This window comes from Heterodontus francisci, chromosome 7, assembly GCF_036365525.1.
Source record: "Heterodontus francisci isolate sHetFra1 chromosome 7, sHetFra1.hap1, whole genome shotgun sequence".
NCBI lineage: Eukaryota > Metazoa > Chordata > Chondrichthyes > Heterodontiformes > Heterodontidae > Heterodontus > Heterodontus francisci.
This window is the reverse complement of record NC_090377.1, coordinates 8,223,450-8,247,359: the sequence shown is the minus strand read 5'-3', so window position 1 is coordinate 8,247,359 and position 23,910 is coordinate 8,223,450. Positions and strand designations below refer to the sequence as shown.

At 45.8% G+C, this 23,910-nt stretch overlaps 1 protein-coding gene across 2 annotated transcripts in view; it reads left to right on the top strand.

The window, feature by feature from the left end:
* The first annotated feature begins 504 nt into the window (after nucleotides 1-504).
* tmbim1a (transmembrane BAX inhibitor motif containing 1a) overlaps nucleotides 505-23,910 on the top strand; it is an 82,293-nt gene continuing 58,887 nt past the window's right edge. For both annotated transcript variants that reach the window (XM_068034759.1, XM_068034760.1), the window contains exon 1: nucleotides 505-655. The gene's annotated coding sequence lies outside the window, so the exon portion shown is untranslated. The remainder of the gene's footprint in view (nucleotides 656-23,910) is intronic.

The following is a 23,910-nucleotide window of genomic DNA, read 5'->3' as shown; positions in this document are numbered from 1 at the left end:
ATATTCCCTACCACCTACCCACACTAGGGGCAATTTATAATGGCCAATTTACCTATCAACCTGCAAGTCTTTGGCTGTGGGAGGAAACCGGAGCACCCGGTGGAAACCCACGCAGACACAGGGAGAATTGTCTGAAGCCATGAACCAGCAATCTCCTACAGTTGAACTTAATCTGCAACTTCATGGAAAATCTAGGAACAGTTTATAATTTTATATACATAAATATTTACAGTATGTAAAGTCATTTAGACGCTACTCTTTAATATATATTTATTATGGGGTTCTGCACTGTCATTTCAAATAACAGGGCTTTGGGGAAAGAGTAGGGGCAGTGGAATTAATTCGATAGCTTTCGCAAAGAGGCATGAGCAACACAGAGGGCCGAATGGTCTCCTCCTGTGCTGTACCCCTGCATGGAATCTACTTCTGCTGATGTGCGGAGATTTCGTGCCCGGGTTTTGCCTAGCGCTCTGGAATATCTCCGGCAGAGGGGGCTCGATTGCAGCCGCTGCCCAGCTCTCCGCCCTCCGCACCCCGCCTGGCAGCCGAGTGACAACCTCAGGAACTACAGGAGGAACCCAGGCCAGCACCAGGACAGAGACAGAGATAGAGAGAGAGACAAGCCCAGGAGCCAGCGGACGGAGCAGTATTCGGGGTAAGTCACAATCCTATAAACTTCACAAAGTGCGGAACTTTGAGAAAAGTTTTGCGCTGGTTGATTCGGTTCGCTAAGACAGGAAACTCCCACTGGCATTCGCTGTAACTCGGCCAGTTCCTCCGTATTTACAGAGGGAGAAATAAAAGTCCCGTTCTACAGAAAGAGGCAGAAGGAAAGGCTACGGAGCAAAGAAATGACCCTCTAGATAAAACTTTATATCCATGAAAAAGCTAATTCCGGGAATGAGCTCCCACATTCTGATCCACACCCTAATTCAAATCACACTGGGAGCTGGCTCTTTCTGATCCTGTTTCCCCCTCCTCCCCCCCCCCCCCTCCCCCCATGTTCAATCCAATATTTCTCGAGTTTAATCACAACTTTATTTCTTTAAAACTGAAGCCCTGTGTGAGCTTGTTAGTGGGATGTCAGGATACACTGGATCAGGTCACCAAACCTAACAGGAGAGAGTCTTCAGTTCTGTCTGGGAAGGCGGATGCAAAGTTTCAGTTCGGGGTTCCTAAACTTTACAAACTATTGCGAGTTTACAGGAAAAGGGCAGTGAAAGGTGATTTTTTTCTGACTGGAGGGAAGTGTGCAGTGGGGTCCCCTGGGATCACTATTACAACCATTACTTTTCTTTCTGCATGTAAATGCCCTGGATTTGGATGGAAGGATGTACAATTTCGAACTTTGCTGATGATGCAAAACTTGGCAACGTAGTCAATTCTTTTGGGCCTCCTTATCTCGAGAGACAATGGATACGCGCCTGGAGGTGGTCAGTGGTTTGTGAAGCAGCGCCTGGAGTGGCTATAAAGGCCAATTCTGGAGTGACAGGCTCTTCCACAGGTGCTGCAGAGAAATTTGTTTGTTGGGGCTGTTGCACAGTTGGCTCTCCCCTTGCGCCTCTGTCTTTTTTCCTGCCAACTACTAAGTCTCTTCGACTCGCCACAATTTAGCCCTGTCTTTATGGCTGCCCGCCAGCTCTGGCGAATGCTGGCAACTGACTCCCACGACTTGTGATCAATGTCACACGATTTCATGTCGCGTTTGCAGACGTCTTTATAACGGAGACATGGACGGCCGGTGGGTCTGATACCAGTGGCGAGCTCGCTGTACAATGTGTCTTTGGGGATCCTGCCATCTTCCATGCGGCTCACATTAGTGAGCAAGATAGTCGGAGGCTACAGGAATACAGACTCTGGGCAGACACCTGACAGAGGCAATGCAGTGCGGTCGTGTGAAATGATGCACTTTGGGACAAACTACATGGCGAGGCAATATCATCTAAATGGTGCTATTTTGAGAGGGGGGCAAGAGTAGATAGATACTCCTCGGGGTGCATATTCACAAATGTTTGCAGCTGCCAAGGCAAGTTGGGAAGATGGTTAAAGCATTCGAGTTGCTTGGCTTTGTAAACAAGGGCACTGAACACAAAAACAGGGAAGTTATGCTTAACCTTTACCAGTTCTGACCACCACATTTTAGGAAGGATGTCAGGGCCTTGGAGAGGGTGCGGAGGAGATTTACTGGAATGGGACCAGGGATGAGGGACTATAGTTATGTGGAGAGACTGGAGAAGCTGGGATTGTTTTCCTTACAGCAGAGAATGTTATGGGGAGATTTCATCGAGGTGTTCAAAATTATGAAGGGTTTTGATGGATCAAGTAGGGAGAAACTATTTTCTCTGGCAAGTGGGTGTGAACCAGAGGTCCTGGATTTAAAATAATTGTCAAAAGAACTAGAGGGGGGAAGAAAGAGAAATTTCTTGGCACAGAGTGTTGTTAAGATGTGGAATGCAGTACCTGAGTGGGTGCTGGAAGCAGATTCCAGAGGAACTTTCAAAAAGCAATTGGATATTTACTTGAAGAGGAACTCATATACAGGGTTACAGGGAAAAAGTTGGGGTATAGACCTAAATAAGACCTCAAAGGGCCAGCACAAGCATGATGGGAATGGGTTCCTTCTGTGCTGCAAGATTCTATCATTCTAAATCTTCTGTTTCACTCATCTCTGCTATAACAGCCGTTTGTGGAGCATCATTAACCGTTTTGGTACGGACACTGGTTACCAATGTGAATTTATATAGCAGCTTTCACGGCCTCACTGTGGCTGTACCTACGCTCTAAGGACCGCAGTGGTTCAAGAGGGCAGCTCACCACCACCTTCTCAAAGGCAGTTAGGGATGGGCAATAAATGCTGGCCTGGCCAGTGATGTCCACATCCTGTAAAAGAATGAAGAAAGACATTCCAAAGTGTGTTGCAGCCAATGGAGGACTTTTGAAGTATAGTTACTTCTGTAATGTAGGAAATGCGGCAGCACAGCAAGATCCCACTAAGAATAATGAGATAGTGACCAGTTAATCTGTTTCTAGTAAATGATGTTTGAGGGATAAGCAATGGCCAGGACACAGGGTGGGGAAACTCGCTTGCTCCTCTTAGAAAATTTCAAAACAGATTTATTTTTTGTTAGGCAAAAGTATGAAGAGTTACAATGGGAAGATAGATATTTGGAGTTAAGATACAGTCTATCCATGATCTAATTGAATGCCAGAACAGGCTTGAAGGGCTGAATGGCCTCGTCCTGTTCCTATGTTCCTAGGACTGAAGAGATGACAGCTGTGTAACCCTTTCAATGCTGACAGAGGCAAGTCTTGTTGCAAGGATTCCAAACACAAAGAGGACTGGGCTGTCAGAGTGTGAGGAATTGAGGCGTGAAGGGAGTATGAGGTGAACTTTGTGCACTGCAGTGATGAACTTTCTTGAGGCCTGTTTATTTGAGTAGTTTGCCTTTTCCTGTCGACACCAACTCTGCTCTGGTGTTATTGACAGTAACAGTCTGCCAGGATATTTCCCAAATTAAAATCACACCTTTCACAATCTCAGAACATCCCAAAGCCACTTGCTGGACACTCTTCAGGTATCTTGGCTGTTGTAATGTCGGAAATGCAGCAGACAAGTTGTGCACTGCAAGCTCCCACAAACAGCAATGTGATCAATGACCAGATAATCTTTTTCTGTGATGTTTGTTTCCTGATAAAGATTGGCCCTGGACTCCCCTGTACATCTTTCAGATAGTGGCCGTGGGATCTTTTAAGTCCACCTGAAAGGGAAGATGGGGCCTCAGTTTAACATTTCATCTGAAAGGGGGCCCTTCTGACAGTGCCGCACTCCCCCTGTCCTGACCCTCCAACGGGTGTGGCACTCCCCCTGCCCTGACCCTCCGACGGGTGCGGCACTCCCCCTGTCCTGACCCTCCAACGGGTGCGGCACTCCCCCTGCCCTGACCCTCCGACGGGTGCGGCACTAACCCTGCCCTGACCCTCCGACGGGTGTGGCACTCCCCCTGCCCTGACCCTCCGACGGGTGTGGCACTCCCCCTGCCCTGACCCTCCGACGGGTGCGGCACTCCCCCTGCCCTGACCCTCCGACGGGTGCGGCACTCCCCCTGCCCTGACCCTCCGACGGGTGTGGCACTCCCCCTGCCCTGACCCTCCGACGGGTGTGGCACTCCCCCTGCCCTGACCCTCCGACGGGTGTGGCACTCCCCCTGCCCTGACCCTCCGACGGGTGTGGCACTCCCCCTGCCCTGACCCTCCGACGGGTGCGGCACTCCCCCTGCCCTGACCCTCCGACGGGTGCGGCACTCCCCCTGCCCTGACCCTCCGACGGGTGCGGCACTCCCCCTGCCCTGACCCTCCGACGGGTGCGGCACTCCCCCTGCCCTGACCCTCCGGCGGGTGCGGCACTCCCCCTGCCCTGACCCTCCGGCGGGTGCGGCACTCCCCCTGCCCTGACCCTCCGGCGGGTGCGGCACTCCCCCTGCCCTGACCCTCCGGCGGGTGCGGCACTCCCCCTGCCCTGACCCTCCGGCGGGTGCGGCACTCCCCCTGCCCTGACCCTCCGGCGGGTGCGGCACTCCCCCTGCCCTGACCCTCCGGCGGGTGCGGCACTCCCCCTGCCCTGACCCTCCGGCGGGTGCGGCACTCCCCCTGCCCTGACCCTCCGGCGGGTGCGGCACTCCCCCTGCCCTGACCCTCCGACGGGTGCGGCACTCCCTCAGCACTGCCCCTGGATAGAAGATTGGTTAGCCAACAGGAAACAAAGAGTAGGCATAAATGGGTCATTTTCTGGTTGGCAAGATGTAATGAGTGGTGTGCCACAGGGGTCTGTGCTGGGGCTTCAACCTTTTACAATTTATATAAATGACTTGGAAGAAGGGACCGAAGGTATGGTTGCTAAATTTGCTGATGACCCAAAGATAGGTAGGAAAATAAGTTGTGCAGAGGACGTAAGGGTTAAATGAGTGGGCAAAGACCTGGCAAATTGAGTATAATGTGGGAAAGCATGAAATTGTCCATTTTGGCAGGAAGAATAAAAATATTATCTAAATGCAGTTACAGAAAGTAATTAGGAAAGCTAATCGAATGTTATCATTTATTGCAAGGGGAATTGAATACAAAAGTAGGGAGGTTATGCTTCAGTTATACAGGGCATTGGTGAGACCACATCTGCAGTACTGTGTACAGTATTGGTCTCCTTTTTTAAGGAAGGATGTAAATGTGTTGGAAGCAGTTCAGAGAAGGTTTACTAGACTAATACCTGGAATGGGCGAGTTGTCTTATGAGGAAAGGTTGGACAGGCTTGGCTTGTATCTGCTGGAATTTAGGAGAGTAAGATGCAACTTGACTGAAACATATAAGATCCTGAAGGGTCTTGACAGGGTGGATGTGAAAAGGATGTTTCCCCTTGTGGGAGAATCTAGAACTCGGGGTCACTGTTTAAAAATAAGGGGTCGCCCATTTAAGACAGAGATGAGGAGACATTTTTTCTCTCAGAGGGTTGTGAGTCTTTGGAATTCTCTTCCTCAAAAGACGGTGGAAGCAGAGTCTTTGAATATGTTTAAGGCAGAGGTAGGTAGATTCTTGATAAGCAAGGGGGTGAAAGGTTATCGGGGGTAGGCAGGAATGAGGAAGCAAATTCAATAGTAACTTTCAAAGGAGAACTGAATAAATACTTGAAAAGGAAAAATTTGCAGGGCTATGGAGAAAGAGTGAAGGGGGGGGGGATTGGTGTGCAACGAATTGGATCGCTCTTTCTAAGAGCCAGCACAGGCACGATGGGCTGAATGGCCTCCTTTTGTGCTAAAATTGTCAAAGCTGCTGTGACTTGGATTGCAATGCGGAGAGTTCACAGAATCAGAGCAGGGTGAGTTTTTTTTTGGTTTCAGTCCTCTGACTGAGCAGGTTTAGAAATTACTTCTATGCACGTGACAAACGTTAGAGGTTATAATCAGGCATGATCTTGTTGAATGGCGGAGCAGGCTCGAGGGGCTGAGTGGCCTACTCCTGCTCCTAATTTGTATGTTCATATGTCCCAGTGAACAGTGCGGTGCTCTCTTAGTACTGGCACTGGGAGCCTGGATTATGTGCTGAGGTCTCCGGGATGGGCCTCGAGCACATGACCTTTTACTGTGCCTTTGCAATTGTTACCAACTAAACCAAGATTGATGACTCATTGTGACTCAGCTCCTTACTTGGTGTTGCTGCAACTCATTAGAAGAATGCTTGTAACTAGTCTTTATCTGAGGAAAGTACTTTCAGGATCATAATCTGATGCCGAACTCCAAAGAAAGAGGAAACTGTTTTTATTTCTGTGATGGTTTTAATCGTTGTGATTACTTTTTTTAAAAATTGCATAAACTCTAACGTTTGTCATGTGCAAAGAAATAAATTCTAAACCTGCTCAGTCAGAGGACTGAAACCAAAATAAACTCTAACCCTGCTCTGATTCTGTGAACTCTCCACATGGCAATCCAAGTCACAGCAGCTTTGACAGAATCTGAGCACAAAAGGAGGCCATTCAGCCCATCGTGCCTGTGCTAGCTCTTAGAGCGATCCGATTAGTCCCACGCCCCCTGCTCTTTCTCCATAGCCCTGCAAATTTTTCCTTTTCAAGTATTTATTCAGTTCTCCTTTGAAAGTTACTATTGAATTTGCTTCCCACTCCAAGGCTTGAGGCTGACCCTCCAGTGCAGTACTGAGGGAGTGCTGCACGGTCAGAGGTGCTGTCTTTCAGATGAGATGTTACGCCGAAGCCCTATTTGGGTGGATGTGAAAGATCCCATGGCACTATTTTGAAGACGAGCAGGGGAGTTCACCAATATTTATCCCTCAATCAACATCACAAAAAAACATTATTTGTTCATGATCACATTGCTGTTTGTGGGATCTTGCTGTGTGCAAATTAGCTGCTGCGTTTCCTACATTACAACAGTGCAGGCCCAGATGAGATGTATCCCAGGCTGTTATTAGAATTAGAACATTACAGCGCAGTACAGGCCCTTCGGCCCTCGATGTTGCGCCGACCTGTGAAACCATCTGACCTACACTATTCCATTTTCAACCATATGTCTATCCAATGACCACTTAAATGCCCTTAAAGTTGGCGAGTCTACTACTGTTGCAGGCAGGGCGTTCCACGCCCCTACTACTCTGAGTAAAGAAACTACCTCTGACATCTGTCCTATATCTATCACCCCTCAACTTAAAGCTATGTCCCCTCGTGTTTGCCATCACCATCCGAGGAAAAAGACTCTCACTATCCACCCTATCTAACCCTCTGATTATCTTATATGTCTCTATTAAGTCACCTCTCCTCCTCCTTCTCTCTAACGAAAACAACCTCAAATCCCTCAGCCTTTCCTCGTAAGACCTTCCTTCCATACCAGGCAACATCCTAGTAAATCTCCTCTGCACCCTTTCCAAAGCTTCCACATCCTTCCTATAATGTGGTGACCAGAACTGCACGCAATACTCCAGGTGCGGTCTCACCAGAGTTTTGTACAGCTGCAGCATGACCTCGTGGCTCCGAAACTCGATCCCCCTACTAATAAAAGCTACCACACCATATGCCTTCTTAACAGCCCTATTAACCTGGGTGGCAACTTTCAGGGATTTATGTACCTGGACACCAAGATCTCTCTGTTCATCTACACTACCAAGAATCTTCCCATTAGCCCAGTACTCTGCATTCCTGTTACTCCTTCCAAAGTGAATCATCTCACACTTTTCCGCATTAAACTCCATTTGCCATCTCTCATCCCAGCTCTGCAGCCTATCTATGTCCCTCTGTACCCTACAACATCCTTCGGCACGATCCACAACTCCACCGACCTTCGTGTCATCCGCAAATTTACTAACCCACCCTTCCACACCCTCTTCCAGGTCATTTATAAAAATGACAAACAGCAGTGGCCCCAAAACAGATCCTTGCGGTACACCACTAGTAACTAAACTCCAGGATGAACATTTGCCATCAACCACCACCCTCTGTCTTCTTTCAGCTAGCCAATTTCTGATCCAAAGCTCTAAATCACCTTGTTATGTGAGGCAGGGGAGGAGATTGCAGGGGCTTTGACACAAATTTTCAAATCCTCTCTGGCCAAAGGAGAGGTACCAGAGGACTGGAGGACAGCGAATGTGGTGCCATTATTTAAGAAGGGTAGCAGGTATAAACCAGGTAATTATGGCTTGGCCATGTGAGCCGCATGGAAGATGGCAGGATCCCCAAAGACACATTGTACAGCGAGCTCGCCACTGGTATCAGACCCACCGGCCGTCCATGTCTCCGTTATAAAGACGTCTGCAAACGCGACATGAAATCGTGTGACATTGATCACAAGTCGTGGGAGTCAGTTGCCAGCATTCGCCAGAGCTGGCGGGCAGCCATAAAGACAGGGCTAAATTGTGGCGAGTCGAAGAGACTTAGTAGTTGGCAGGAAAAAAGACAGAGGCGCAAGGGGAGAGCCAACTGTGCAACAGCCCCAACAAACAAATTTCTCTGCAGCACCTGTGGAAGAGCCTGTCACTCCAGAATTGGCCTTTTTAGCCACTCCAGGCGCTGCTTCACAAACCACTGACCACCTCCAGGCGCGTATCCATTGTCTCTCGAGATAAGGAGGCCCAAAAGAACAGGCCGGTGAGTCTAACATCAGTGGTAACGAAACTATTGGAAAAAATTCTGAGAGACAGGATTAATCTCCACATAGAGAGGCAGGGATTAATCAGGAATAAAAACAAGAAATGCTGGAAATACTCGGCAGGTCTGGCAGCATCTGTGGAAAGAGAAGCAGAGTTAACGTTTCGGGTCATTGATCCTTCTTCGGAGCTAGCAACTATTAGAAATGTCAAAGGTTATAAGCAAGTGAGGCAGGGGTGGGGCAAGAGATAACAAAGGAGAAGGTGTAGATTGGGCAAGGCCACATAGCTAACCAAAAGGTCATGAAGCAAAGGCAAACAATATGTTAATAGTGTGTTGAAAGACAAAGCATTAGTACAGATAGGGTGTTAACGGACTGAAGATTGAACAGCAGCAAGTACAGACATGAAAAAAAAACAGCGGGTAAGCAAAATTAACAAACTAAGATGAAATGAAATAAACATGAAAAAAAAGTTGTAAAAAAGAAAAAATAACTAAAAATAAAAGTAAAATGGAGGTCCCGTCATGCTCTGAAATGATTGAACTCAATGTTCAGTCCGGCAGGCTGTAGCATGCCAAATCGGTAAATGAGATGCTGTTCCTCGAGCTTGTGTTGATGTTCACTGTCCTGGGATTGCTGCAGTGTTCCAGAGATGTGAGCATGAGAGCAGGGGGGAGTGTTGAAATGGCAAGCAACCAGAAGCTCAGGGTCCTGCTTGCGGACTGAGCGGAGATGTTCCGCAAAGCGGTCACCCAGTCTGCGCTTGGTCTCCCCAATGTAGAGGAGACCACACTGTGAGCAGCGAATACAGTATACTACATTGAAAGAAGTACAAGTAAATCGCTGCTTCACCTGAAAGGAGTGTTTGGGGCCTGGGATAGTGAGGAGAGAGGAGGTAAATGGGCAGGTATTACACCTCCTGCGATTGCAGGGGAAGGTGCCATGGGACGGGGACAAGGTGGTGGGGGTAATGGAGGAGTGGACCAGTGTGTCGCGGAGGGAACGATCCCTTCGGAATGCTGACAGGGGAAGGGAGGGGAAGATGCGTTTGGTAGTGGCATCACCTTGGATGTGGCGGAAATGGCGGAAATATCCTTTGGATATGGAGGCTGATGGGGTGGAAAGTGAGGACAAGGGGAGCCCTGTTAGGGTTCTGGGAGGGAGGGGAAGGGGTGAGGGTAGAGGTGCGGGAAATGGGCCGGACACGGTTGAGGGCCCAGTCAACAACAGTGGGGTGAATCCTCGGTTGAGGAGAAAGGAGGTCATATCAGAAGCACCGTCATGGAAGGTAGCATCATCAGAGCAGATGCGTCAGAGATGGAGAAACTGGGAGAATGGAATGGAGTCCTTACAGGAGGCAGGGTATGTAGAAGTGTAGTTGAATTTGCTGTGGGAGTCGGTGGGCTTATAATAGATATTAGTAGACAGCCTATTCCCAGAGATGGAGACAGAGAAGTCGAGGAAGGGAAGGGAAGTGTCAGAGATGGACCATGTAAAGGTGAGAGAAGGGTGGAAATTGGAAGCAAAGTTGATAAAGTTTTTCAGTTCCGGGCGGGAGCAGGAAACGGCACCGATACAGTCATCAATGTACCGGAAAAAGAGTTGGGGGAGAGGACCTGAGTAGGACTGGAACAAAGAATGCTCGACATATCCCACAAAAAGACAGGCATAACTAGGACCCATGTGGGTACCCATAGCGACACCTTTTACTTGAAGGAAGTGAGTGGAGTTGAAGGAGAAGTTGTTCAATGTGAGAACAAGTTCAGCCAGGCGGAGGAGGGTGGTGGTGGATGGTGACTGGTTGGGCCTCTGTTCGAGGAAGAAGTGGAGAGCCCTCAAACCATCTTGGTGGAGGTGTAGAGAGATTGGACGTCCATAGTGAAGAGGAGGCAGTTAGGACCAGGAAACTGGAAATTGTCAAAATGATGTAGGGCGTCAGAAGAGTCACGGATGAGGTGGGAAGAGACTGGACCAGCGGAGAAAAGATAGAGTCAAGATAGGATTAATCAGGGATTGTCAGCATGGCTTTGTGTCCAACTAACTTGATTGACTTTTTCGAGGCGGTGATGAAATGTGTAGATCAGGGTAAAGCAGTTGATGTAGTCAACATGGACTTCAGTAAGGCTTTTGATAAGTTCCCGCATGGGAGATTGGTGAAGAAGGTAAGAGCCCATAGGATCCAGGGCAATTTGGCAATCTGGATCCAAAATTGGCTTAGTGGCAGGAGGCAGAGGGTGTTAGTTGAGGGTTGTTCTTGTGAGTGGAAACCTGTGACCAGTGGTGTACCACAGGGATCGGTGCTGGGACCCTTGCTGTTTGTAGTGTACATTAATGATTTAGATGTGAATATAGGAGGTATGATCAGTAAGTTCGCAGATGACACAAAAATTGGTGGAGTCGTAAATAGTGAGGAGGGAAGCCTTGGATTACAGGATGATATTGATGAGTTGGTAAGATGGGCAGAGCTGTGGCAAATGGAATTTAATCCTGAGAAGTGTGAGGTGATGCATTTTGGAAGGACTAACAAGACAAGGGAATATACAATGGATGGTAGGACCCTCGGAAGTACAGAGGGATCTTGATGTACTTGTCCATAGATCACTGAAGGCAGCAGCACAAGTAGATAAGGTGGTTAGGAAGGCATATGGGATACTTGCCTTTATTTGCCGAAGCACAGAATATAAGAGCAGGGAGGTTATGATGGAGCTGTATAAAATGCTAGTTAGGCCACAGCTGGAGTACTGTGTCCAGTTCTGGTCACCACACTATAGGAAGGATGTGATTGCACTGGAGAGGGTGCAGAGGAGATTCACCAGGATGTTGCCTGGGCTGGAGCATTTCAGTTATGAAGACAGACTGAAAAGGCTAGGGTTGTTTTCCTTAGAGCAGAGAAGGCTGAGGGTAGATGTGATTGAGGTGTACAAAATTATGAGGGGCATCGATAGGTTAGATAGGAAGAAACTTTTCCCCTTAGCGGAGGGGTCATTAACCAGGGGGCATAGATTTAAGGTAAGGTGCAGGAGGTTTAGAGGGGATTTGAGGTAAAATATTTTCACCCAGAGGGTGGTTGGAATCTGGAACACACTGCCTGAAGAGGTGGTAGAGGCAGGAACCCTCACAACATTTAAGAAGTATTTAGATGAGCACTTGAAACATCATAGCATACAAGGCTACGGGCCAAGGGCTGAAAAATGGGATTAGAATAATTAGGTGCTTGATGGCCAGTGCAGACATGATGGGCCGAAGGGCCTGTTTCTGTGCTGTATAACTCTATGACTCCACTTCATTGGCTGTAAAGCACTTTGGGACGTCCGATGTTTGTGAAAAGCACTGTATAAATGTAACTTTAGTTCTAAAAGGCAAGATCAGGGACATATATTCCATATGAAATTAATAACCAAATTGAAAGCGAATGGAATTGAAGCTAACATTGTGACATGGGTTGGTGATTGGGAGGTAGGAGATAGAGAGTAGGGGAAAAGGGGATGTTCTCTGATTGATGCAGTGTGAGTAGTGGCCTTCTCGAGACATCTGCACTAGGCCCTCAGCTTTTCATCACTTTTGTTAATGACTTGGATGAAGGAATAAAGAACTGTATGTCCAAGTTTCCTGTTAACATTAAGTTAGGAGATACAGGAAGGGGTGTGACCAGGAGCAACATGTTAAAAGGGACACAGACTAAGTGGATGGGTAGAAGAATAGCAGATGACAGTCAATATGGGAAAGTGTGAGGTCATTCACTTTGAATCCAAGAATGACAAATTGGAATATTTTTTTAATGGGGAGAGACCAGGGGCTGTGGAGCAACAAAGAGATTTGGATGTCCATGTTCACGAAATCACTAAAAACCAGTGAACCAAAAAGTAATCAAGGCAGTGAGTGGAATGTTCTTTATCACAAAGGGGTTGAAGTGACGTTTCGGTTGTACAGAGCCATGATCAAACCTCATCTGAGTACAGTGTTAAGCACCAAACATCAAGACAGAAACACAAATCACTAAAAGTAGTGACGGAGGTTAATAAGATCACAAAACATGCAAACAAAGCACTGGGGTTTATTTCTAGAGAGAGCTAGAATTGAAGAGCAGAGAAGTTATGTTGAACTTGTATAGAAACTTGGTTAAACCTCACTTGGAGTTACTGTGCCCAGTTCTGACCTCCATATTATTGGGGAGGTGGTGACGTAGTGGTAATGTCACTGGACTAGTAATCCAGAGGCCCAGGCTAATGCCCTGGGGACATGGGTTCAGATTTCACCACAGCTGCTGGTGGAATTTAAATTCATATAATCAATTAATAAAAAAAATCTGGAATTAAAAGCTAGCTCCAGAAATGGTGCCATGAAACAATCATTAATTGCCGTAAAAACCCATCTGTTTCACTGATGGAAGGAAATCTGCCGTCCTTACCCGGTCTGGCCTACATGTGACTCCAGATCCACAGCAATGTGGTTGACTCTTAACTGCCCTCTGAAATGGCCAAGCAAGACACTCAGTTCAAAGGCAGTTAGGGATGGGCAACAAATGCTGGCCTGGCCAGCGACGCCCACATCCCCATGAAAGAACAAAAAAAAATTTTCAAAAGAGTTGAAGCACTGGAGAAAGTGCAAAAAAACATGGATAATACCAGAACTGCCTATTTCTACCTCCATAGCACTGCCCGACTCCGTCCCATCTATTCTCGCCTTTATTCTCTAAACTTGACTATTCCAAGGCTCTACTGGCCGACCTCCCACATTCTGCCCTACATAAATTTATACGATCATAAGAAGTCGGAACAGGAACAGGCCATTCGGCCCCTCAAGCCTACTCTACCATTCAATAAGATCATGGCTGATCTGATTGTGGTCTTAACTCCACTTTCCTGCCTGACCCCCATAACCCTTCACTCCCTTGTAGATCAAAAATCTGTCCAACTCAACCTTGTATATATTCAGTGACCCAGCCTTCATTATCCTCTGGCTTGACAGAGTAGATGCTGAGAGGCTCCTCTCAACAACTACCTTGTCAAGCCCCCTCAGTATCTTGCATGTTTCAATGAGATCACCCCTCATTCTTCTAAACTCCAATATATATTAGGCCCAAACTGCTCAACCTTTTCTCATGACAAACCCCTTCATCCCAGGAATCAGCCTAGTGAATGTTCTCTAAATTGCCTCCAGTGCAAGTATATCCCTCCTGAAGTTAGGAGACTAAAACAGTACGCAGTGCTCTAGGTGCTGTCTCACCAATGCCCTGTCGCAAGACTTCCCAACTTTTATTGCAATAAAGGCCAACATTCCATTTGCCTTCCCAATTACATGCTGCACCTGCATGCTAATATTTTGTGATTCCTGTATTAGGACACCCAGATCCCACTGTACCGCAGCATTCTGCAGTCTCTCTCCATTTAAATAATAATCTGCTTTTCTATTCTTGCTGCCAAAGTGGACAACCTCACATTTTCCCACATTATACTCCATCTGCTAAACTTTTGTCCACTCATTTAACCTATCTATATCTGAAAATAGAGACATGTTGTTGAAGCTTTTCATCTTGCACTCATCAGGACAATCCACAAGAATAACCAATGTAAGGGAAAACAACAACTTATACTGCATGAGAAGAGAGTGCTGGTTGGTTGGCAAGTGAACTCTGATTGGTAGAGGCATTGCCATGGCGAATGCACCAGTTTACGGTAACTGACAGTTAACTGCCAAGCTTTGTTTAAAATTTAAACCAGGTAGCTTTCTGATTGGTCAAGGCATTGCCCTGAGGAATGAACCAGCAAATGGCTGTCACTTATTTTGCTCAGCTGAAACAGGCGCAATGTTTGTACATATTCTTTCTGTCTGCAGAGAACATGGTCCTGTGTATTAATATATGTAGCTTCCAGTACGCACAAATGTGCCACACTGCGAGCCCTACTGACAGTCTTAAATTGGTTGTCAGTGTAATTCTTAGTACGCTGTGGATTATTTAGCAAATGTTATCCAATCACGGAATCACATCTAATGTTGGATAATGAGGCCATTCGCCATGGCAACGCCTCTACCAATCAGAGTTCACTTGCCAACCAATCAGCACTCTCTTATGCAATATAAGTTGTTGATTTCCCTTTCATTGATTATTCTTGCGAATTGTCCTGATGAGTTCAAGATGAAAAGCTTCGACAACATGTCTTTATTTTCAGCAATACTCAAGTTCTGTACTACCAAATGACTTTTACTATCTCTATCCCTTTGCAGACTCTTTGTATCTTACCTATCTTTGTATCATCAACAAATTTGGCTCCAATACACTCGGCCCCTTTATCCAAGTCATTAATATAGATTGTAAATAGTTGAGGCCCCAGCACTGATCCCTTTGGTACTCCACTAGTTACAGTTTGCCAACCTGATAATGACCTATTTATCCCAACTTTCTGTTTCCTGTTCATTAGCCAATCCTCTATCCATGCTAATATATCACCCCCAACACCATGAGCTCTTGTCTTTTGCAGCAACCTTTTACGTGGCAGCTTTTCGAATGCCTTTTGGAAATCTAAATACATTACATCTACTGGTTCCCCTTTATCCATCGATTTCCCTTTCATAAAACCATGTTGACTCTGCCTGATTGTATTGTAATTTTCTAGATATCCTGCTATGACTTCCTTAATAATGGATTCTAGCATTTTCCTAATGACAGCTGTTAGGCTAACTGGCCTATAGTTCCCTGCTTTCTGTCTCCCTCCCTTTGCTGGGACCTTTCCAGAAACTAGGGAATTTTGGAAGATTACAACCAATGCATCCTCTATTTCTGCAGCCACTTCTTTTAAGACCCTAAGATGTGGGCCATCAGGTCCAGGGGACTTGTCAGCTTTTAGTCCCATGAATTTTCCTAGTACCTTTTCTCTGCTGATAGTGATTGTTTAAGTTCCTCCCTCCCTTTTGCCTTTTGATTTTCTACTATTCTTGGGATGCTTTTTGGGTCTTCTACTGTGAGGTCATCCAAACTCTGCTGCCTGTGTTCTAACTTGCAGCAAGTCCCGTTTACCCATCAGCCCTGTCCTCGCTGACCTACATTGGCTCCCAGTCAAACAACATTTTGATTTTAAAATTCTCATCTTCGTTTTCAAATCGCTCCATGGCCTCGCCCCTGTCAATCTCTGTAATCTCCTCCGAGATCTCAACACACATCTAATTTTCTTGAACGTCCCCGATTTTAATCGCTGCACCATTTGGCGGCCATGCGTTCAGTTGCCCCCCCTAGGCTCCAGAATTCCCTCTCTAAACCTCTCTATCTCACTTTCCTCCATTAAAATGGCCCTTAAAACCTACCTCTTTGACCAAGCTTTTGGTCACCTGTCCTAATATCTCCTTATGTGGCCCAGTGTCGTATTTTGTTTAATAACACTCCTGTGAAGCACCTTACATTAAAGGCACTATATAAATACAAGTTTTTGTTGTTGAGAAGTTAAAACTATCAGGAAAGACTGAACAGATTGGGGCTCTTTTCACTAGGAAAGAGAAATCGGGGGGTGACCTGATGGAGGTTTTTAAAATTATGAAGGAGTTTGATAAAGTAGGCATAGGAAGGCATTTCCACTTGTGGGAGGGATCAAAACTAGCGGGTCATAAATATAAGATAATCACTAATAAATGCAACAGGGAATTCAGGAGAAACCTCTTTCCCCAGAGAGTGGGACTCACGACCACAGGGAGTGGTTGAGGCGAATTGCATTGATAAGTTTAAGGGGACGCTGAATAAACACATGAGGGAGAAAGGAATAGAAGGTTCTGCTGACAGGATTCATAGAATCATCGAAACCCACAGCAGGGAAGAAGGCCATTTGGCCCATTGTGCCTGTGCTGGTTCTTTGAAAGAGCCGTTGTTGTTCAGTTCCACACTTTTTGTCCGGAACCCTAGAAGCTCCTCATCCTCAGGTTCCTGTCCGACTCCCTTTTAAAATCATTTATGGAATCAGTTTCAGGTTGAGCGTTCCTGATCCCAACAAGTCTCTGAGTGAAAAAATATCTCCTCATCTGTTCACGAGATCTTTTTGCCAATGATTTTAAATCAGTGACATAAAAACAGAAAATGCTGGAAATACTCGGCAGGTCTGGCAGCATCTGTGGAGAGAGAAACAGAGTTAACGTTTCAGGTCTGTGACCTTTGACCTCTGGTTATTGGCTCATTTGCCAGAGGGGATAGAATAATCAGACAGAAACTATCAAAACCTCGCATCATCTTGGAAACTTCTATTTGGTCACCTCCAAGGAGAACACTTTTCCAGCCCCTCCTCATAACTGAATTCCCTCATCCCTGGTAAACCTCCCCTGTACCCTTAATGAGGCCTTCACACCTTTCTTGAAGTGTGCCACCCAGAATTGTCCACAATACTCCAGCTGAGGTCTAACCAGTGGTTTCTAAAGTTCTAGCCTGATCCCTTTGTTTTTTTATATTCTATGCCTCTATTTATAAACCCTTAGATGAAGTAAGGTGGGAGAAAACTTCTGTGGAGTGTCAACACCAGCACAGACAGTTGGGCCTGTTTCTGTTAATTCTGTGTAACATTGGCCTTGGAGACTGTTCTTTAACTCTCGCCTGTCCACACTCGCACTTCGAGACCAGAATTTCCCCTCACATGTTACCTTCTTGCGTGAGGTGGTTAAGCCGGTGACCCAAAGCTGATCAAATTGTGCTCCGTAGCTACCTGTCTCCCTGGCTATCTCTCTGGGCCGAGCCCACACGGGCTTAGATTGGGCAATCCCAGGATTAACTCACAGTGCTGTGAACTGGCAAACTGGCAAGGGCTTTGGTCAATTGACATGTTGCACAGCAGGACTGGATGGGTTGGGGTTTCAGTCATTGGGATACTTTACAATAGAACAGCAGGAGAGCAGGAGTTGGGAGGGGAAATGGAATTCGCTTTCTTAAGGATAGAGAGAGCGGGAACAAATTTCCAAGGCATATAAAGAGGGATTAAGAGGTTGAGGAAACAGCCACAGTCTGAGGGTTATGGATACACATCTTGAGGATTGTGGAAGGGGTAATATTGGAGGAGAGCTGTCACTGGAGTCCAGAGATTGAAAGTTCCAAATGGTTTGGATCATTGAGTCCAGTCACAGTGGAGGGAACTGACCACATCTCATTATCTGGAGCAGGTAGAGAACTCGGTGGAGCCTGAGAGAGTGGGGTAGTGTAGGGCTCAAATTACTGCACAAATAATCCAGAGACTGAGAGTCACCAGGGCAGTTTGAGAATTTGAATTCAGTCTAAATAAAAAGCTGGGATAAGTAAAAGTGACGATGAAGCTTTTGGATTGTCGTTAAAGACCCAACTCGTTCACTAATAACGGTTTAGGGAAGGAGACCTGCCATCCTTACCGGGTCTGGGCTGATGTGTGACTCCAGTTCCAAACCAATGGGATGATTCTGAACTGCTCTCTGAAGTGAATGTTGTATCAAAACTGTACAAACAGCGATTCATCACCACCCGTCCAGGACAACTAGAATCGGACAATAATCAGCCTTGTCAGCAACGCCCACATCTCAAGAATGTTTTTTTTAAAACCAATGAGACACACAGTATTTTGGAGGGAGGAGTTTGAATTTGGATTCAAGCGTTAAAAAGTATCGTCAGAGGATAAAATTGCACACTGTCTGCAGGGCTCTGAGATTGGCATTTGTTTGATGTCAACATTTGAAATGATACATTCTGAGCTCTGTACACAGTTGGTGTCATTTACAGACACGCCTGTGACATTAAATATCTGACATTAAGGCCTCTTTGATGTTTCATCTGCTCTTGAAAAACCAGTTTGATAATTGGCGAGGGAATTCCAGAGCTTAGGGCTGAGGCAGCTGAAAGCACAGCCGCATATGGTGGGGTGAAGGTAGTGGGGGATGCATAAAAAGCCAGAAATTGAGGCATTGCTTGACTGGGAGCCAGTGTAGGTCAGCGAGCACAGGGGTGATGGGTGAACAGGACTCTTTGTGATTTTTATAAATGACTTGGATGAGGAAGTGGAAGGCTGGGTTAGCAAGTTTGCCGATGAAACGAAGGTTGCTGGAGTTGTGGATAGTGTGAAGGGCTGTTGTAGGTTGCAACGGGACATTGACAGGATGCAGAGCTGGGCTGAGAAGTGGCAGATGGAGTTCAACCTGGAAAAGTGTGAAGTGATTCATTTTGGAAGGTTGAATTTGAATGCGGAATACAGGCTTAAAGACAGGATTCTTGGTAGTGTGGAGGAACAGAGGGATCTTGGGGTCCATGTCCATAGATCGCTCAAAGTTGCCACCCAAGTTGATAGGGTTGTTAAGAAGGCGTATGGTGTGTTGGCTTTCATTAACAGGGGGATTGAGTTTAAGAGCCGCGAGGTTATGCTGCAGCTCTATAAAGCCCTGGTTAGACCACACTTGGAATATTGTGTTCAGTTCTGGTCGCCTCATTATAGGAAGGATGTGGAAGCTTTCGAGAGGGTGCAGAGGAGATTTACCAGGATGCTGCCTGGACTGGAGGGCATGTCCTACGAAGAAAGATTTGAGGGAGCTAGGGCTTTTCTCATTGGAGCGAAGAAGGATGAGAGGTGACTTGATAGAGGGGTACAAGATGATGAGAGGCATAGATAGAGTGGATAGCCAGAGACTTTTTCCCAGGGTGGAAAGGGCTATCACCAGGGGGCATAATTTTAGGGTGATTGGAGGAAGGTTTCGGGGAGATGTCAGAGGTAGGTTCTTTACACAGAGAGTGGTGGGTGCGTGGAATGCACTGCCAGCGGTGGTAGTAGAAGCAGATACATTAGGGACATTTAAGCGACTCTTGGATAGGTACATGGATGATAGTAGAATGAAGGGTAGGTAGTTAGTTTGATCTCAGAGTAGGTTAAAGGTTCGGCACAACATCGTGGGCCGAAGGGCCTGTACTGTGCTGTACTGTTCTATGTTCTGAGCCTTGGTGCATTGCTGCAGTGCATCTTGTAGATGGTACACACTGCTGCCACTGTGCGTCGATAGTGGAGGGAGTCAATGTTTAAGTTCGTGGATGGGGTGCCAATCAAGCGGGCTGTTTTGTCCTGGATGGTGTTGAGCTTCCTGAGTGCCATCCAGGCAAGTGGAGAGTATTCCATCACACTCCTGACTTGTGCCTTGTAGATGGTGGACAGGCTTTGGGGAGTCAGGAGGTGAGTTACTCGCTGCAGGATTCCTCGCCTTTGACCTGCTCTTGTAGCCACGGTATTTATATGGCTACTCCAGTTCAGTTTCTGGTCAATGGTAACCCCTAGGATGTTGATAGTGGGGGATTCAGCGATGGTAATGCTGTTGAATGTCAAGGGGAGATGGTTAGATTCTCTCTTGTTGGAGATGGTCATTGCCTGGCACTTGTGTGGTGTGAATGTTATTTGCCACTTATCAGCCCAAGCCTGGATATTGTCCAGGTCTTGCTGCATATGGACACAGACTGCTTCAGTATCAGAGGAATTGCGAATAGTACTGAACACTGTGCAGTCATCAGCGAACATCCCCACTTCTCACCTTAAGATGGAGGGAACGTCATTGATGAAGCAGCTGAAGATGGTTGGGCCTAGGACGCTACCCTGAGGAATTCCTGCAGCAGTGTCGGCCAATTAAAGGCAGATGCAAGCAAGACTAATGGATAAAAAGGCAATTGCATACTGTTAAATGAAAACTTTGCCTCTGTTTTCACAGTGGAGGAAGAGGACAAAATACTAGCAGTACAAGGGAACTTAAAAATATGTCCAGGGGAGTAACTTAATGCATTTAATAAATGTAAAAGAAAAGGAGTGGAGAAAATAATGGGACTTAAGATAGACAAATTATCAGGACCAGAAGGCTTCCACCCCAGAATAATAAAATAAATAGGTGAGGAAATGTTGGGTCTTAGTCATAATTTTCCAAAGCTCTCTTGGATTGCAAAATTTCAGATCACAGCATTATTTCAGGAGGGAAAGAAGGAAACACTGGGTAACTACTGACATCAGTTGTGGAGATATTATTGGAATCGATCATCAGAGACAGATTGACTGAAAATTTGGCCAAGTATTTGCTGATTAAAGAGTCAGTATGGCTTTGTGAAGGGTAGATCATGTCTGAGTGATCTAATTGAGTTTTGGAGGAGGTCACTTGCATGCTGGGCAGGGTCATCTCTATGGATGGTGTGTCCATGGACTTCCAGAGGGCATTTGATAAGGCTCTACACAAGAGGTTATTGGCAAGATGGAAGATCAGGGAATTGGAGATAATTGTGTGACATGGGCCAGTAATTGCTTGGCGAGTAGGGATAAAGGGAACGTTCTCTGATCAGTGCAATGTGACAAGTAGTGTTCCAAAGGATCTGTACTTTTCACCATATATATTAAAGACTTGGATGAAAAAACAGCGAGTTTTATATCTAAGTTGTTACAAAGTTAGGAGGCACAATAAGTTGTGTCGATGTGAGCAGGATGTTAGAAAAGGGCATAAACAGATTAAGTGAGTGGGCAAAACTGTGGCAGATGGAATTCAATGCAAGGTCATCCACTTTGGAGCTGATGAAGATAAATTGGAATAATTTCTTAATGGGGAGAGATTGGGAGCAACGATAATTTGGGTGTCCATGTACACAATCAGTAAAAGCTGGTGCACAGGTGCAAATGTAGTGAAAAAGACTAAGGTAATGTTGGTCTTTATATCAAAGGTGAGGTCATGATATTTCAGTTGTACAGAGCCTTGGTCAGAGCATTAGAGCATTAAACATAAGAAATAGGAGCAGGCGTAGACCATTCGGCCCATCGCCTTTCAATACGATAATGGGTGATCTCCTGCCTCAGTTCCACTTTCCTGCCCACTCCCCATATCCCTTGATTCCCTGAGAGACCAAAAATCTATCTATCCCAGCCTTAAATGTATTCAATGATGGAGCATCCACAGCCCTCTGGGGTAGAGAATTCCAAAGATTCATAACCCTTTGAATGAAGACATTTCTTCTCATCTCAGTCTTAAATGAGTCTCTTCCCCTGTACCCCTGTGTTCTAGATTCCCCAGTGTTACGGACAGATGAGAGATGGTAGGGATGGTTCCCCCTTTTTCAACTCTTGACTGAACGAAGACAGCGTTTTTTTTAAAAGTTTTTTTTCAACCCCTGAGTGCTTTAATTGTCAAGAACAGACAAATGACAGGTTCTCTCATAAGTTTTAAGAGAAAGGTAAATGTTTAGTGTTCAACACCTGAAATATAAGTAACAGCACTCACTCTCACACTCATACAGATACACACAGTCAAGAAAAGACAGAGATTACAAAGATAACATGCATTAGGTCTGATGATTTGTAAAGAGTTCTCTGTTAAACTTGCTTTTCCCCAGGACGAAGACTTGAAACGGTGCAGACCTGTAATCTTTCCCCTTGTTCACTGAGGAAAGGCTTAGGAGGTTCAGGAAGACATGGGCGCTGTTGCAGCTGGCCTTGCTATATTCTAGCCAAAGGTCAATGATAAAGTCCTGGTATAATTGAGGGGGAGATGGTGGTGTCGTGGCAATATCACTGAACTAGTAATTCAGAGACCCAGGCTAATTCCCTGGGGACACAGGTTCAAATTCCACCACGGCAGCTGGTGGAATTTAAAATCAATTAATTAATTTTTAAAAATCTGGAATTGAAAGCTAGTCTCAGTAATGGTGCCATGAAATTATCATCGATTGTCATAAAAACCCATCTGGTTCACGAATGTCCTTTAGGGAAGGAAATCTGCCGTCCTTACCTGGTCTGACCTACATGTGACTCCAGACCCACAGAAATGTGATTGACTCTTAACTGCCCTTTGAAATGGCCCAGCAAGCCACTTAGTTGTCAAGGGCAATTAGGGATGGGCAACAAATGCTGGCCTTGAAATAATAAAAAAAATTCTCAGGTTGGGACTTCAAGGCCAACTGCAGTTGCTGCCTACAAAACTGGTAATCTTAGGTAGGGTCCTTTCTCTTAGTTGGCACAGCTGGATCTCATTTGTTTGCCCAGAATATACCTTTATTAAAGCTCCTTATCAGAAACCTCGTTCTGTCATGTGACCAAAGTTTCTCTTTCCATAGCCCTCATAAATGGTTTTTGATGGTTAGGCCATTGGTAGACCATGTAGTCTGCGTGTCATTCATGCTCATCTCATCTTGATAAAGTAGAGCCCTCCACACCCATTCTTTGGAATTTGAGTTTGGAGTCAAACAGTCTGCAACGTTATTGTCAACCCAATCATATTGAGAGAAGTAGCCATTACGACAGGGTCATTTGCATTTTAATGATTTCCCAGGGATGTGTCCAAAAAGGTCTTTTGTATTTTAATGACTTCTCCAAGACTTATCCAGACATGAAAATTAGCTCATGGTTCTGCTGGTTCTATGTGTGTTTGCAGGAAAGGAAAGGTCATCTGACCTCTTACTCCATTTTGTTTACACGAAAATAGGTTCATTTTATAGTTCATAAGCTCGGATTGACACCAGCCAGGGGAAACAACCTCTCAGTGTCTACCCTGTCAAACCCCTTCAGAATCTTGTCTATGTCAATGAGATCACCGATCATCCTTCTAAACTCCAGACGATATACACCCAATTTATTCAGCCTCTCATGATAGGACAACCCTCTCATCCCAGGGACCAGTATAGTGAACCTTCGTGATACCACTTCCAGTGCAAGTATATCCTTCCTTAGATATGGAAACCAAAACTGTGCGCAGTATTCCAGATGTGGTCTCACCAAAGCCCTTTACAATTGTAGCAAGACTTCTTTATTCTTGTACTCCAATCCCCTTGCAATAAAGGCCAACATGCCATTTACCTTCCTAGCTTTCTCTGTTCCTTGTACAAGTACATGCAAATCTCTCTGATCATCAACATTTAGAAGTTTCACACTTATGAAAAAATAGTCTGTTTTTCTATTGCTGCAATCTGTATTGTGTTCGGTTCTGGGCACCTCAGGAAAGGTATGTTAGCTACAGAGGGTGTACAGACCAGATTCACTCAAATTATACCAGGGCTTAAAGGTTAAATTATGAAGACAGGATGCGTAAGCTTGGCTTGTATTCCCTTGAGTTTAGGAGGCTGAAGGATGATCTAATCAAGGTGTTAAATTATTAAAGGGATTCGATAGGGTAGATACAAAGAAACTATTTCCACAAATGGGGGAGTCCAGAACAAGAAGGCACAATCTTAAAATTAAAGCCAGGCCGTTCAGAGGTGATGTCGGAAGCAATTTTTCACATAAAGTGGAAATCTGGAACTCCCTCCCACAAAATGCTGTGGATGCTGAGGCTCAGCTGGAGATTTCAA